At 45.9% G+C, this 14,909-nt stretch overlaps 6 non-coding genes across 6 annotated transcripts; all 6 read left to right on the plus strand.

Annotated features, from left to right (window-relative positions):
* The first annotated feature begins 1,338 nt into the window (after positions 1–1,338).
* Positions 1,339–1,529, plus strand: LOC130306156 (U2 spliceosomal RNA). The gene has a single exon (XR_008855546.1). It is a non-coding gene; the product is annotated as a U2 spliceosomal RNA (small nuclear RNA).
* Positions 1,530–3,621: 2,092 nt separating this feature from the next.
* Positions 3,622–3,812, plus strand: LOC130306157 (U2 spliceosomal RNA). Its single transcript, XR_008855547.1, has one exon. It is a non-coding gene; the product is annotated as a U2 spliceosomal RNA (small nuclear RNA).
* A 2,088-nt stretch (positions 3,813–5,900) lies between these two features.
* On the plus strand, positions 5,901–6,091 carry LOC130306158 (U2 spliceosomal RNA). The gene has a single exon (XR_008855548.1). It is a non-coding gene; the product is annotated as a U2 spliceosomal RNA (small nuclear RNA).
* A 2,093-nt stretch (positions 6,092–8,184) lies between these two features.
* Positions 8,185–8,375, plus strand: LOC130306159 (U2 spliceosomal RNA). The gene has a single exon (XR_008855549.1). It is a non-coding gene; the product is annotated as a U2 spliceosomal RNA (small nuclear RNA).
* A 2,091-nt stretch (positions 8,376–10,466) lies between these two features.
* On the plus strand, positions 10,467–10,657 carry LOC130306160 (U2 spliceosomal RNA). Its single transcript, XR_008855550.1, has one exon. It is a non-coding gene; the product is annotated as a U2 spliceosomal RNA (small nuclear RNA).
* A 2,086-nt stretch (positions 10,658–12,743) lies between these two features.
* LOC130306161 (U2 spliceosomal RNA) lies at positions 12,744–12,934 on the plus strand. The gene has a single exon (XR_008855551.1). It is a non-coding gene; the product is annotated as a U2 spliceosomal RNA (small nuclear RNA).
* The last annotated feature ends 1,975 nt before the right edge of the window (positions 12,935–14,909 follow it).

A 14,909-nucleotide genomic window follows, 5' to 3' on the forward strand; every position in this document is an offset into this window, starting at 1 on the left:
TCCAACATGGACTGACATTCTGGCCTACTTTCAGCCGATGCGACTTGTCTGTCGCTGAACAGTCGCTTTTTATGTATTCAGCACCTATGTATAATGTTGTAAAAATGCTCTAGAAGCTAAAGTCGCAGAAATGTCACACATATTTGGCCTGCAACTTTCTGTGCGACAAATTCAGACAGGAAAAATCAGTATAAATCCTTAGAAAATTATCCCCCAGTGTCTCCATCTGCTGGCGGTATTGAATAAGCATTGCTGCACTGATGGGGTATGCATTAGACGAAAAAAAAGAAGAAAAAGAAGAATAATACGCCCAGAAAAGAGGCGAAAAGGAGAAAAACGTAAAAAAACGTGAAAAAAAAGTAAGAGGAAGAGAAGGGAAAAAAAGGTGGAAATGGGTTTAAAAGTGATTTCGGCGGAGAAATATATATATATATATATATATATATATATATATATATATATATATGCGCACACACACACATAGATATAAACGTATTCTCCGTTGAGATATTGCAGCCGCTGCTGTGTCCAGGCCCAGGAGCCTTAGCACTGTGCTGTGATGTCACTCAATACCACTGACATCACTAGGTGTAAACAACATCTCTCCTTTGCTGTGTATGTGACTATGGAGCTGTTTGGTGATGTCGTCTATTACGGCCTTCATAGAAGCAACAGGAGATTGTTGCATCCATCTTGAACCCTCAGAACTACAGTGCTATGATGTCACTCACTTCCACAGGCCTTGCAGAGTGTAAACAACAACAACCCAGCTTTGTTGTGTATGTAACCAAAGGGATTTGTGATGTCACCTAGAACCTTCACAGCAGCGACAGCTTTATGAGGAGCATCAGCACTGCTCTGCCTGAGCAGAACCATCACCGCCATAGGTTGTCAAATAACCCGGATTTAACCCACACAGGTAAGTCCAATGGGGTGCAGGCATGTCCTCTATGCTTACAGCTTCCCGTGGGTGTTGGTTTGATACCGTTTGGGGACAGCCAAGGAGGCATCTGCAGGCAACAAAGGTAGGTGTGTGCTTGTGTGTGTGTTTCCTATGCAGATCCTAAGCCCAGTGTCACATGCAAGTAGGAGGAGTAAGAAGGGTTCCTGGCAAATCCGGGTTATGGATTGCATTTAAAAAGGCCCCGTGGGAGTGCAATGGGCCCCTGTCTTGCTGCTTAGCAATAATGGTATGGGTTTAGGTTCTGCTGTGTGTACTGGTGGTTGACTGCCCCCCAGCCCAGAGTGTGCATGGAAAATTGTCTGGCAGCCTCCCTGACAGCAAGCAGTGATAGTGCCCATGAAGGGGACCTTGTTGGGCCCGCCCCTTTCACGGTTATCGCTTCTCGGCCTTTTGGCTAAGATCAAGTGTAGTATCTGTTCTTATCAGTTTAATATCTGATACGTCCCCTATCTGGGGACCATATATTAAATGGATTTTTGAGAACGGGGGCCGATTTCGAAGCTTGCTTCCGTCGCCCTATGCATTGACCCGATATGGCAGTATCTTCGGGTACAGTGCACCACCCCCTTACAGGGTTAAAAAGAAAGATTCCTACTTTCATTGCTACCTGCTTGCTGGCTAGCCAGCTAGCCAGCCCTGTGGGCCTTGCTGCTGCTGCAGCCAAAAAACAAAAGGTGGTGCTGCTGCTGCTTCTGCTGCTTCTGCTTCTGCTTGTGTCTGGCCCCTGTTGGAGCGTCCAGGCACAGGACTTCTGCTGCTGCTGACTAAATGGCCTCCTTAATTGGATCATTTGAGTAGCCAGCACACCTGTGCAGGTAGGGCATGACATGATAGGCAGCTGCCTTGATAGCGGGTGGGTGCTGAATGTTCCTAATTGACAAAATAAGATTAATGCTTATGAAGAAATATAAAATCTCATCCCTTCCCCAATATCGCGCCACACCCCTACCCCTTAATTCCCTGGTTGAACGTGATGGACATATGTCTTTTTTCGACCGTACTAACTATGTAACTATGTAACATAACATGGGGGGGGGGGGTCTCCTGGCTGTTCACACAGGTGTGTCATTGCTGTACATTGACCATGCATTGCTTCTGTGGTATTGCAAAGGCAAAGACAAATGCTTCCAGCCATCCATTGCACTTGGTCATCAGCTGGCTGTCTATGTCCCGCATCAATATAGACCAAAGTACAGAGGGTTAGGCTATGCTATTGTGCACCTACCTGATGCATCAGAAGGTGCGAGGCCCTTGCTAAATTCTGTGCACAGACTTTGAGATCTATGCTTTAGACTGTATCTAAACCTGCTCCAACATGGACTGACATTCTGGCCTACTTTCAGCCGATGCGACTTGTCTGTCGCTGAACAGTCGCTTTTTATGTATTCAGCACCTATGTATAATGTTGTAAAAATGCTCTAGAAGCTAAAGTCGCAGAAATGTCACACATATTTGGCCTGCAACTTTCTGTGCGACAAATTCAGACAGGAAAAATCAGTATAAATCCTTAGAAAATTATCCCCCAGTGTCTCCATCTGCTGGCGGTATTGAATAAGCATTGCTGCACTGATGGGGTATGCATTAGACGAAAAAAAAGAAGAAAAAGAAGAATAATACGCCCAGAAAAGAGGCGAAAAGGAGAAAAACGTAAAAAAACGTGAAAAAAAAGTAAGAGGAAGAGAAGGGAAAAAAAGGTGGAAATGGGTTTAAAAGTGATTTCGGCGGAGAAATATATATATATATATATATATATATATATATATATATATATATATATATATATATGCGCACACACACACATAGATATAAACGTATTCTCCGTTGAGATATTGCAGCCGCTGCTGTGTCCAGGCCCAGGAGCCTTAGCACTGTGCTGTGATGTCACTCAATACCACTGACATCACTAGGTGTAAACAACATCTCTCCTTTGCTGTGTATGTGACTATGGAGCTGTTTGGTGATGTCGTCTATTACGGCCTTCATAGAAGCAACAGGAGATTGTTGCATCCATCTTGAACCCTCAGAACTACAGTGCTATGATGTCACTCACTTCCACAGGCCTTGCAGAGTGTAAACAACAACAACCCAGCTTTGTTGTGTATGTAACCAAAGGGATTTGTGATGTCACCTAGAACCTTCACAGCAGCGACAGCTTTATGAGGAGCATCAGCACTGCTCTGCCTGAGCAGAACCATCACCGCCATAGGTTGTCAAATAACCCGGATTTAACCCACACAGGTAAGTCCAATGGGGTGCAGGCATGTCCTCTATGCTTACAGCTTCCCGTGGGTGTTGGTTTGATACCGTTTGGGGACAGCCAAGGAGGCATCTGCAGGCAACAAAGGTAGGTGTGTGCTTGTGTGTGTGTTTCCTATGCAGATCCTAAGCCCAGTGTCACATGCAAGTAGGAGGAGTAAGAAGGGTTCCTGGCAAATCCGGGTTATGGATTGCATTTAAAAAGGCCCCGTGGGAGTGCAATGGGCCCCTGTCTTGCTGCTTAGCAATAATGGTATGGGTTTAGGTTCTGCTGTGTGTACTGGTGGTTGACTGCCCCCCAGCCCAGAGTGTGCATGGAAAATTGTCTGGCAGCCTCCCTGACAGCAAGCAGTGATAGTGCCCATGAAGGGGACCTTGTTGGGCCCGCCCCTTTCACGGTTATCGCTTCTCGGCCTTTTGGCTAAGATCAAGTGTAGTATCTGTTCTTATCAGTTTAATATCTGATACGTCCCCTATCTGGGGACCATATATTAAATGGATTTTTGAGAACGGGGGCCGATTTCGAAGCTTGCTTCCGTCGCCCTATGCATTGACCCGATATGGCAGTATCTTCGGGTACAGTGCACCACCCCCTTACAGGGTTAAAAAGAAAGATTCCTACTTTCATTGCTACCTGCTTGCTGGCTAGCCAGCTAGCCAGCCCTGTGGGCCTTGCTGCTGCTGCAGCCAAAAAACAAAAGGTGGTGCTGCTGCTGCTTCTGCTGCTTCTGCTTCTGCTTGTGTCTGGCCCCTGTTGGAGCGTCCAGGCACAGGACTTCTGCTGCTGCTGACTAAATGGCCTCCTTAATTGGATCATTTGAGTAGCCAGCACACCTGTGCAGGTAGGGCATGACATGATAGGCAGCTGCCTTGATAGCGGGTGGGTGCTGAATGTTCCTAATTGACAAAATAAGATTAATGCTTATGAAGAAATATAAAATCTCATCCCTTCCCCAATATCGCGCCACACCCCTACCCCTTAATTCCCTGGTTGAACGTGATGGACATATGTCTTTTTTCGACCGTACTAACTATGTAACTATGTAACATAACATGGGGGGGGGGGTCTCCTGGCTGTTCACACAGGTGTGTCATTGCTGTACATTGACCATGCATTGCTTCTGTGGTATTGCAAAGGCAAAGACAAATGCTTCCAGCCATCCATTGCACTAATGGATTGGTCATCAGCTGGCTGTCTATGTCCCGCATCAATATAGACCAAAGTACAGAGGGTTAGGCTATGCTATTGTGCACCTACCTGATGCATCAGAAGGTGCGAGGCCCTTGCTAAATTCTGTGCACAGACTTTGAGATCTATGCTTTAGACTGTATCTAAACCTGCTCCAACATGGACTGACATTCTGGCCTACTTTCAGCCGATGCGACTTGTCTGTCGCTGAACAGTCGCTTTTTATGTATTCAGCACCTATGTATAATGTTGTAAAAATGCTCTAGAAGCTAAAGTCGCAGAAATGTCACACATATTTGGCCTGCAACTTTCTGTGCGACAAATTCAGACAGGAAAAATCAGTATAAATCCTTAGAAAATTATCCCCCAGTGTCTCCATCTGCTGGCGGTATTGAATAAGCATTGCTGCACTGATGGGGTATGCATTAGACGAAAAAAAAGAAGAAAAAGAAGAATAATACGCCCAGAAAAGAGGCGAAAAGGAGAAAAACGTAAAAAAACGTGAAAAAAAAGTAAGAGGAAGAGAAGGGAAAAAAAGGTGGAAATGGGTTTAAAAGTGATTTCGGCGGAGAAATATATATATATATATATATATATATATATATATATATATATATATGCGCACACACACACATAGATATAAACGTATTCTCCGTTGAGATATTGCAGCCGCTGCTGTGTCCAGGCCCAGGAGCCTTAGCACTGTGCTGTGATGTCACTCAATACCACTGACATCACTAGGTGTAAACAACATCTCTCCTTTGCTGTGTATGTGACTATGGAGCTGTTTGGTGATGTCGTCTATTATGGCCTTCATAGAAGCAACAGGAGATTGTTGCATCCATCTTGAACCCTCAGAACTACAGTGCTATGATGTCACTCACTTCCACAGGCCTTGCAGAGTGTAAACAACAACAACCCAGCTTTGTTGTGTATGTAACCAAAGGGATTTGTGATGTCACCTAGAACCTTCACAGCAGCGACAGCTTTATGAGGAGCATCAGCACTGCTCTGCCTGAGCAGAACCATCACCGCCATAGGTTGTCAAATAACCCGGATTTAACCCACACAGGTAAGTCCAATGGGGTGCAGGCATGTCCTCTATGCTTACAGCTTCCCGTGGGTGTTGGTTTGATACCGTTTGGGGACAGCCAAGGAGGCATCTGCAGGCAACAAAGGTAGGTGTGTGCTTGTGTGTGTGTTTCCTATGCAGATCCTAAGCCCAGTGTCACATGCAAGTAGGAGGAGTAAGAAGGGTTCCTGGCAAATCCGGGTTATGGATTGCATTTAAAAAGGCCCCGTGGGAGTGCAATGGGCCCCTGTCTTGCTGCTTAGCAATAATGGTATGGGTTTAGGTTCTGCTGTGTGTACTGGTGGTTGACTGCCCCCCAGCCCAGAGTGTGCATGGAAAATTGTCTGGCAGCCTCCCTGACAGCAAGCAGTGATAGTGCCCATGAAGGGGACCTTGTTGGGCCCGCCCCTTTCACGGTTATCGCTTCTCGGCCTTTTGGCTAAGATCAAGTGTAGTATCTGTTCTTATCAGTTTAATATCTGATACGTCCCCTATCTGGGGACCATATATTAAATGGATTTTTGAGAACGGGGGCCGATTTCGAAGCTTGCTTCCGTCGCCCTATGCATTGACCCGATATGGCAGTATCTTCGGGTACAGTGCACCACCCCCTTACAGGGTTAAAAAGAAAGATTCCTACTTTCATTGCTACCTGCTTGCTGGCTAGCCAGCTAGCCAGCCAGCCAGCCCTGTGGGCCTTGCTGCTGCTGCAGCCAAAAAACAAAAGGTGGTGCTGCTGCTGCTTCTGCTGCTTCTGCTTCTGCTTGTGTCTGGCCCCTGTTGGAGCGTCCAGGCACAGGACTTCTGCTGCTGCTGACTAAATGGCCTCCTTAATTGGATCATTTGAGTAGCCAGCACACCTGTGCAGGTAGGGCATGACATGATAGGCAGCTGCCTTGATAGCGGGTGGGTGCTGAATGTTCCTAATTGACAAAATAAGATTAATGCTTATGAAGAAATATAAAATCTCATCCCTTCCCCAATATCGCGCCACACCCCTACCCCTTAATTCCCTGGTTGAACGTGATGGACATATGTCTTTTTTCGACCGTACTAACTATGTAACTATGTAACATAACATGGGGGGGGGGGGTCTCCTGGCTGTTCACACAGGTGTGTCATTGCTGTACATTGACCATGCATTGCTTCTGTGGTATTGCAAAGGCAAAGACAAATGCTTCCAGCCATCCATTGCACTAATGGATTGGTCATCAGCTGGCTGTCTATGTCCCGCATCAATATAGACCAAAGTACAGAGGGTTAGGCTATGCTATTGTGCACCTACCTGATGCATCAGAAGGTGCGAGGCCCTTGCTAAATTCTGTGCACAGACTTTGAGATCTATGCTTTAGACTGTATCTAAACCTGCTCCAACATGGACTGACATTCTGGCCTACTTTCAGCCGATGCGACTTGTCTGTCGCTGAACAGTCGCTTTTTATGTATTCAGCACCTATGTATAATGTTGTAAAAATGCTCTAGAAGCTAAAGTCGCAGAAATGTCACACATATTTGGCCTGCAACTTTCTGTGCGACAAATTCAGACAGGAAAAATCAGTATAAATCCTTAGAAAATTATCCCCCAGTGTCTCCATCTGCTGGCGGTATTGAATAAGCATTGCTGCACTGATGGGGTATGCATTAGACGAAAAAAAAGAAGAAAAAGAAGAATAATACGCCCAGAAAAGAGGCGAAAAGGAGAAAAACGTAAAAAAACGTGAAAAAAAAGTAAGAGGAAGAGAAGGGAAAAAAAGGTGGAAATGGGTTTAAAAGTGATTTCGGCGGAGAAATATATATATATATATATATATATATATATATATATATATATGCGCACACACACACATAGATATAAACGTATTCTCCGTTGAGATATTGCAGCCGCTGCTGTGTCCAGGCCCAGGAGCCTTAGCACTGTGCTGTGATGTCACTCAATACCACTGACATCACTAGGTGTAAACAACATCTCTCCTTTGCTGTGTATGTGACTATGGAGCTGTTTGGTGATGTCGTCTATTACGGCCTTCATAGAAGCAACAGGAGATTGTTGCATCCATCTTGAACCCTCAGAACTACAGTGCTATGATGTCACTCACTTCCACAGGCCTTGCAGAGTGTAAACAACAACAACCCAGCTTTGTTGTGTATGTAACCAAAGGGATTTGTGATGTCACCTAGAACCTTCACAGCAGCGACAGCTTTATGAGGAGCATCAGCACTGCTCTGCCTGAGCAGAACCATCACCGCCATAGGTTGTCAAATAACCCGGATTTAACCCACACAGGTAAGTCCAATGGGGTGCAGGCATGTCCTCTATGCTTACAGCTTCCCGTGGGTGTTGGTTTGATACCGTTTGGGGACAGCCAAGGAGGCATCTGCAGGCAACAAAGGTAGGTGTGTGCTTGTGTGTGTGTTTCCTATGCAGATCCTAAGCCCAGTGTCACATGCAAGTAGGAGGAGTAAGAAGGGTTCCTGGCAAATCCGGGTTATGGATTGCATTTAAAAAGGCCCCGTGGGAGTGCAATGGGCCCCTGTCTTGCTGCTTAGCAATAATGGTATGGGTTTAGGTTCTGCTGTGTGTACTGGTGGTTGACTGCCCCCCAGCCCAGAGTGTGCATGGAAAATTGTCTGGCAGCCTCCCTGACAGCAAGCAGTGATAGTGCCCATGAAGGGGACCTTGTTGGGCCCGCCCCTTTCACGGTTATCGCTTCTCGGCCTTTTGGCTAAGATCAAGTGTAGTATCTGTTCTTATCAGTTTAATATCTGATACGTCCCCTATCTGGGGACCATATATTAAATGGATTTTTGAGAACGGGGGCCGATTTCGAAGCTTGCTTCCGTCGCCCTATGCATTGACCCGATATGGCAGTATCTTCGGGTACAGTGCACCACCCCCTTACAGGGTTAAAAAGAAAGATTCCTACTTTCATTGCTACCTGCTTGCTGGCTAGCCAGCTAGCCAGCCCTGTGGGCCTTGCTGCTGCTGCAGCCAAAAAACAAAAGGTGGTGCTGCTGCTGCTTCTGCTGCTTCTGCTTCTGCTTGTGTCTGGCCCCTGTTGGAGCGTCCAGGCACAGGACTTCTGCTGCTGCTGACTAAATGGCCTCCTTAATTGGATCATTTGAGTAGCCAGCACACCTGTGCAGGTAGGGCATGACATGATAGGCAGCTGCCTTGATAGCGGGTGGGTGCTGAATGTTCCTAATTGACAAAATAAGATTAATGCTTATGAAGAAATATAAAATCTCATCCCTTCCCCAATATCGCGCCACACCCCTACCCCTTAATTCCCTGGTTGAACGTGATGGACATATGTCTTTTTTCGACCGTACTAACTATGTAACTATGTAACATAACATGGGGGGGGGGGGTCTCCTGGCTGTTCACACAGGTGTGTCATTGCTGTACATTGACCATGCATTGCTTCTGTGGTATTGCAAAGGCAAAGACAAATGCTTCCAGCCATCCATTGCACTAATGGATTGGTCATCAGCTGGCTGTCTATGTCCCGCATCAATATAGACCAAAGTACAGAGGGTTAGGCTATGCTATTGTGCACCTACCTGATGCATCAGAAGGTGCGAGGCCCTTGCTAAATTCTGTGCACAGACTTTGAGATCTATGCTTTAGACTGTATCTAAACCTGCTCCAACATGGACTGACATTCTGGCCTACTTTCAGCCGATGCGACTTGTCTGTCGCTGAACAGTCGCTTTTTATGTATTCAGCACCTATGTATAATGTTGTAAAAATGCTCTAGAAGCTAAAGTCGCAGAAATGTCACACATATTTGGCCTGCAACTTTCTGTGCGACAAATTCAGACAGGAAAAATCAGTATAAATCCTTAGAAAATTATCCCCCAGTGTCTCCATCTGCTGGCGGTATTGAATAAGCATTGCTGCACTGATGGGGTATGCATTAGACGAAAAAAAAGAAGAAAAAGAAGAATAATACGCCCAGAAAAGAGGCGAAAAGGAGAAAAACGTAAAAAAACGTGAAAAAAAAGTAAGAGGAAGAGAAGGGAAAAAAAGGTGGAAATGGGTTTAAAAGTGATTTCGGCGGAGAAATATATATATATATATATATATATATATATATATATATATATATATATGCGCACACACACACATAGATATAAACGTATTCTCCGTTGAGATATTGCAGCCGCTGCTGTGTCCAGGCCCAGGAGCCTTAGCACTGTGCTGTGATGTCACTCAATACCACTGACATCACTAGGTGTAAACAACATCTCTCCTTTGCTGTGTATGTGACTATGGAGCTGTTTGGTGATGTCGTCTATTACGGCCTTCATAGAAGCAACAGGAGATTGTTGCATCCATCTTGAACCCTCAGAACTACAGTGCTATGATGTCACTCACTTCCACAGGCCTTGCAGAGTGTAAACAACAACAACCCAGCTTTGTTGTGTATGTAACCAAAGGGATTTGTGATGTCACCTAGAACCTTCACAGCAGCGACAGCTTTATGAGGAGCATCAGCACTGCTCTGCCTGAGCAGAACCATCACCGCCATAGGTTGTCAAATAACCCGGATTTAACCCACACAGGTAAGTCCAATGGGGTGCAGGCATGTCCTCTATGCTTACAGCTTCCCGTGGGTGTTGGTTTGATACCGTTTGGGGACAGCCAAGGAGGCATCTGCAGGCAACAAAGGTAGGTGTGTGCTTGTGTGTGTGTTTCCTATGCAGATCCTAAGCCCAGTGTCACATGCAAGTAGGAGGAGTAAGAAGGGTTCCTGGCAAATCCGGGTTATGGATTGCATTTAAAAAGGCCCCGTGGGAGTGCAATGGGCCCCTGTCTTGCTGCTTAGCAATAATGGTATGGGTTTAGGTTCTGCTGTGTGTACTGGTGGTTGACTGCCCCCCAGCCCAGAGTGTGCATGGAAAATTGTCTGGCAGCCTCCCTGACAGCAAGCAGTGATAGTGCCCATGAAGGGGACCTTGTTGGGCCCGCCCCTTTCACGGTTATCGCTTCTCGGCCTTTTGGCTAAGATCAAGTGTAGTATCTGTTCTTATCAGTTTAATATCTGATACGTCCCCTATCTGGGGACCATATATTAAATGGATTTTTGAGAACGGGGGCCGATTTCGAAGCTTGCTTCCGTCGCCCTATGCATTGACCCGATATGGCAGTATCTTCGGGTACAGTGCACCACCCCCTTACAGGGTTAAAAAGAAAGATTCCTACTTTCATTGCTACCTGCTTGCTGGCTAGCCAGCTAGCCAGCCCTGTGGGCCTTGCTGCTGCTGCAGCCAAAAAACAAAAGGTGGTGCTGCTGCTGCTTCTGCTGCTTCTGCTTCTGCTTGTGTCTGGCCCCTGTTGGAGCGTCCAGGCACAGGACTTCTGCTGCTGCTGACTAAATGGCCTCCTTAATTGGATCATTTGAGTAGCCAGCACACCTGTGCAGGTAGGGCATGACATGATAGGCAGCTGCCTTGATAGCGGGTGGGTGCTGAATGTTCCTAATTGACAAAATAAGATTAATGCTTATGAAGAAATATAAAATCTCATCCCTTCCCCAATATCGCGCCACACCCCTACCCCTTAATTCCCTGGTTGAACGTGATGGACATATGTCTTTTTTCGACCGTACTAACTATGTAACTATGTAACATAACATGGGGGGGGGGGTCTCCTGGCTGTTCACACAGGTGTGTCATTGCTGTACATTGACCATGCATTGCTTCTGTGGTATTGCAAAGGCAAAGACAAATGCTTCCAGCCATCCATTGCACTAATGGATTGGTCATCAGCTGGCTGTCTATGTCCCGCATCAATATAGACCAAAGTACAGAGGGTTAGGCTATGCTATTGTGCACCTACCTGATGCATCAGAAGGTGCGAGGCCCTTGCTAAATTCTGTGCACAGACTTTGAGATCTATGCTTTAGACTGTATCTAAACCTGCTCCAACATGGACTGACATTCTGGCCTACTTTCAGCCGATGCGACTTGTCTGTCGCTGAACAGTCGCTTTTTATGTATTCAGCACCTATGTATAATGTTGTAAAAATGCTCTAGAAGCTAAAGTCGCAGAAATGTCACACATATTTGGCCTGCAACTTTCTGTGCGACAAATTCAGACAGGAAAAATCAGTATAAATCCTTAGAAAATTATCCCCCAGTGTCTCCATCTGCTGGCGGTATTGAATAAGCATTGCTGCACTGATGGGGTATGCATTAGACGAAAAAAAAGAAGAAAAAGAAGAATAATACGCCCAGAAAAGAGGCGAAAAGGAGAAAAACGTAAAAAAACGTGAAAAAAAAGTAAGAGGAAGAGAAGGGAAAAAAAGGTGGAAATGGGTTTAAAAGTGATTTCGGCGGAGAAATATATATATATATATATATATATATATATATATATATATATATGCGCACACACACACATAGATATAAACGTATTCTCCGTTGAGATATTGCAGCCGCTGCTGTGTCCAGGCCCAGGAGCCTTAGCACTGTGCTGTGATGTCACTCAATACCACTGACATCACTAGGTGTAAACAACATCTCTCCTTTGCTGTGTATGTGACTATGGAGCTGTTTGGTGATGTCGTCTATTACGGCCTTCATAGAAGCAACAGGAGATTGTTGCATCCATCTTGAACCCTCAGAACTACAGTGCTATGATGTCACTCACTTCCACAGGCCTTGCAGAGTGTAAACAACAACAACCCAGCTTTGTTGTGTATGTAACCAAAGGGATTTGTGATGTCACCTAGAACCTTCACAGCAGCGACAGCTTTATGAGGAGCATCAGCACTGCTCTGCCTGAGCAGAACCATCACCGCCATAGGTTGTCAAATAACCCGGATTTAACCCACACAGGTAAGTCCAATGGGGTGCAGGCATGTCCTCTATGCTTACAGCTTCCCGTGGGTGTTGGTTTGATACCGTTTGGGGACAGCCAAGGAGGCATCTGCAGGCAACAAAGGTAGGTGTGTGCTTGTGTGTGTGTTTCCTATGCAGATCCTAAGCCCAGTGTCACATGCAAGTAGGAGGAGTAAGAAGGGTTCCTGGCAAATCCGGGTTATGGATTGCATTTAAAAAGGCCCCGTGGGAGTGCAATGGGCCCCTGTCTTGCTGCTTAGCAATAATGGTATGGGTTTAGGTTCTGCTGTGTGTACTGGTGGTTGACTGCCCCCCAGCCCAGAGTGTGCATGGAAAATTGTCTGGCAGCCTCCCTGACAGCAAGCAGTGATAGTGCCCATGAAGGGGACCTTGTTGGGCCCGCCCCTTTCACGGTTATCGCTTCTCGGCCTTTTGGCTAAGATCAAGTGTAGTATCTGTTCTTATCAGTTTAATATCTGATACGTCCCCTATCTGGGGACCATATATTAAATGGATTTTTGAGAACGGGGGCCGATTTCGAAGCTTGCTTCCGTCGCCCTATGCATTGACCCGATATGGCAGTATCTTCGGGTACAGTGCACCACCCCCTTACAGGGTTAAAAAGAAAGATTCCTACTTTCATTGCTACCTGCTTGCTGGCTAGCCAGCTAGCCAGCCCTGTGGGCCTTGCTGCTGCTGCAGCCAAAAAACAAAAGGTGGTGCTGCTGCTGCTTCTGCTGCTTCTGCTTCTGCTTGTGTCTGGCCCCTGTTGGAGCGTCCAGGCACAGGACTTCTGCTGCTGCTGACTAAATGGCCTCCTTAATTGGATCATTTGAGTAGCCAGCACACCTGTGCAGGTAGGGCATGACATGATAGGCAGCTGCCTTGATAGCGGGTGGGTGCTGAATGTTCCTAATTGACAAAATAAGATTAATGCTTATGAAGAAATATAAAATCTCATCCCTTCCCCAATATCGCGCCACACCCCTACCCCTTAATTCCCTGGTTGAACGTGATGGACATATGTCTTTTTTCGACCGTACTAACTATGTAACTATGTAACATAACATGGGGGGGGGGGTCTCCTGGCTGTTCACACAGGTGTGTCATTGCTGTACATTGACCATGCATTGCTTCTGTGGTATTGCAAAGGCAAAGACAAATGCTTCCAGCCATCCATTGCACTAATGGATTGGTCATCAGCTGGCTGTCTATGTCCCGCATCAATATAGACCAAAGTACAGAGGGTTAGGCTATGCTATTGTGCACCTACCTGATGCATCAGAAGGTGCGAGGCCCTTGCTAAATTCTGTGCACAGACTTTGAGATCTATGCTTTAGACTGTATCTAAACCTGCTCCAACATGGACTGACATTCTGGCCTACTTTCAGCCGATGCGACTTGTCTGTCGCTGAACAGTCGCTTTTTATGTATTCAGCACCTATGTATAATGTTGTAAAAATGCTCTAGAAGCTAAAGTCGCAGAAATGTCACACATATTTGGCCTGCAACTTTCTGTGCGACAAATTCAGACAGGAAAAATCAGTATAAATCCTTAGAAAATTATCCCCCAGTGTCTCCATCTGCTGGCGGTATTGAATAAGCATTGCTGCACTGATGGGGTATGCATTAGACGAAAAAAAAGAAGAAAAAGAAGAATAATACGCCCAGAAAAGAGGCGAAAAGGAGAAAAACGTAAAAAAACGTGAAAAAAAAGTAAGAGGAAGAGAAGGGAAAAAAAGGTGGAAATGGGTTTAAAAGTGATTTCGGCGGAGAAATATATATATATATATATATATATATATATATATATATATATATATATGCGCACACACACACATAGATATAAACGTATTCTCCGTTGAGATATTGCAGCCGCTGCTGTGTCCAGGCCCAGGAGCCTTAGCACTGTGCTGTGATGTCACTCAATACCACTGACATCACTAGGTGTAAACAACATCTCTCCTTTGCTGTGTATGTGACTATGGAGCTGTTTGGTGATGTCGTCTATTACGGCCTTCATAGAAGCAACAGGAGATTGTTGCATCCATCTTGAACCCTCAGAACTACAGTGCTATGATGTCACTCACTTCCACAGGCCTTGCAGAGTGTAAACAACAACAACCCAGCTTTGTTGTGTATGTAACCAAAGGGATTTGTGATGTCACCTAGAACCTTCACAGCAGCGACAGCTTTATGAGGAGCATCAGCACTGCTCTGCCTGAGCAGAACCATCACCGCCATAGGTTGTCAAATAACCCGGATTTAACCCACACAGGTAAGTCCAATGGGGTGCAGGCATGTCCTCTATGCTTACAGCTTCCCGTGGGTGTTGGTTTGATACCGTTTGGGGACAGCCAAGGAGGCATCTGCAGGCAACAAAGGTAGGTGTGTGCTTGTGTGTGTGTTTCCTATGCAGATCCTAAGCCCAGTGTCACATGCAAGTAGGAGGAGTAAGAAGGGTTCCTGGCAAATCCGGGTTATGGATTGCATTTAAAAAGGCCCCGTGGGAGTGCAATGGGCCCCTGTCTTGCTGCTTAGCAATAATGGTATGGGTTTAGGTTCTGCTGTGTGTACTGGTG

The sequence above is a fragment of the Hyla sarda genome, unplaced genomic scaffold (genome assembly GCF_029499605.1).
Source record: "Hyla sarda isolate aHylSar1 unplaced genomic scaffold, aHylSar1.hap1 scaffold_1358, whole genome shotgun sequence".
Classification (NCBI taxonomy): Eukaryota; Metazoa; Chordata; class Amphibia; order Anura; family Hylidae; genus Hyla; species Hyla sarda.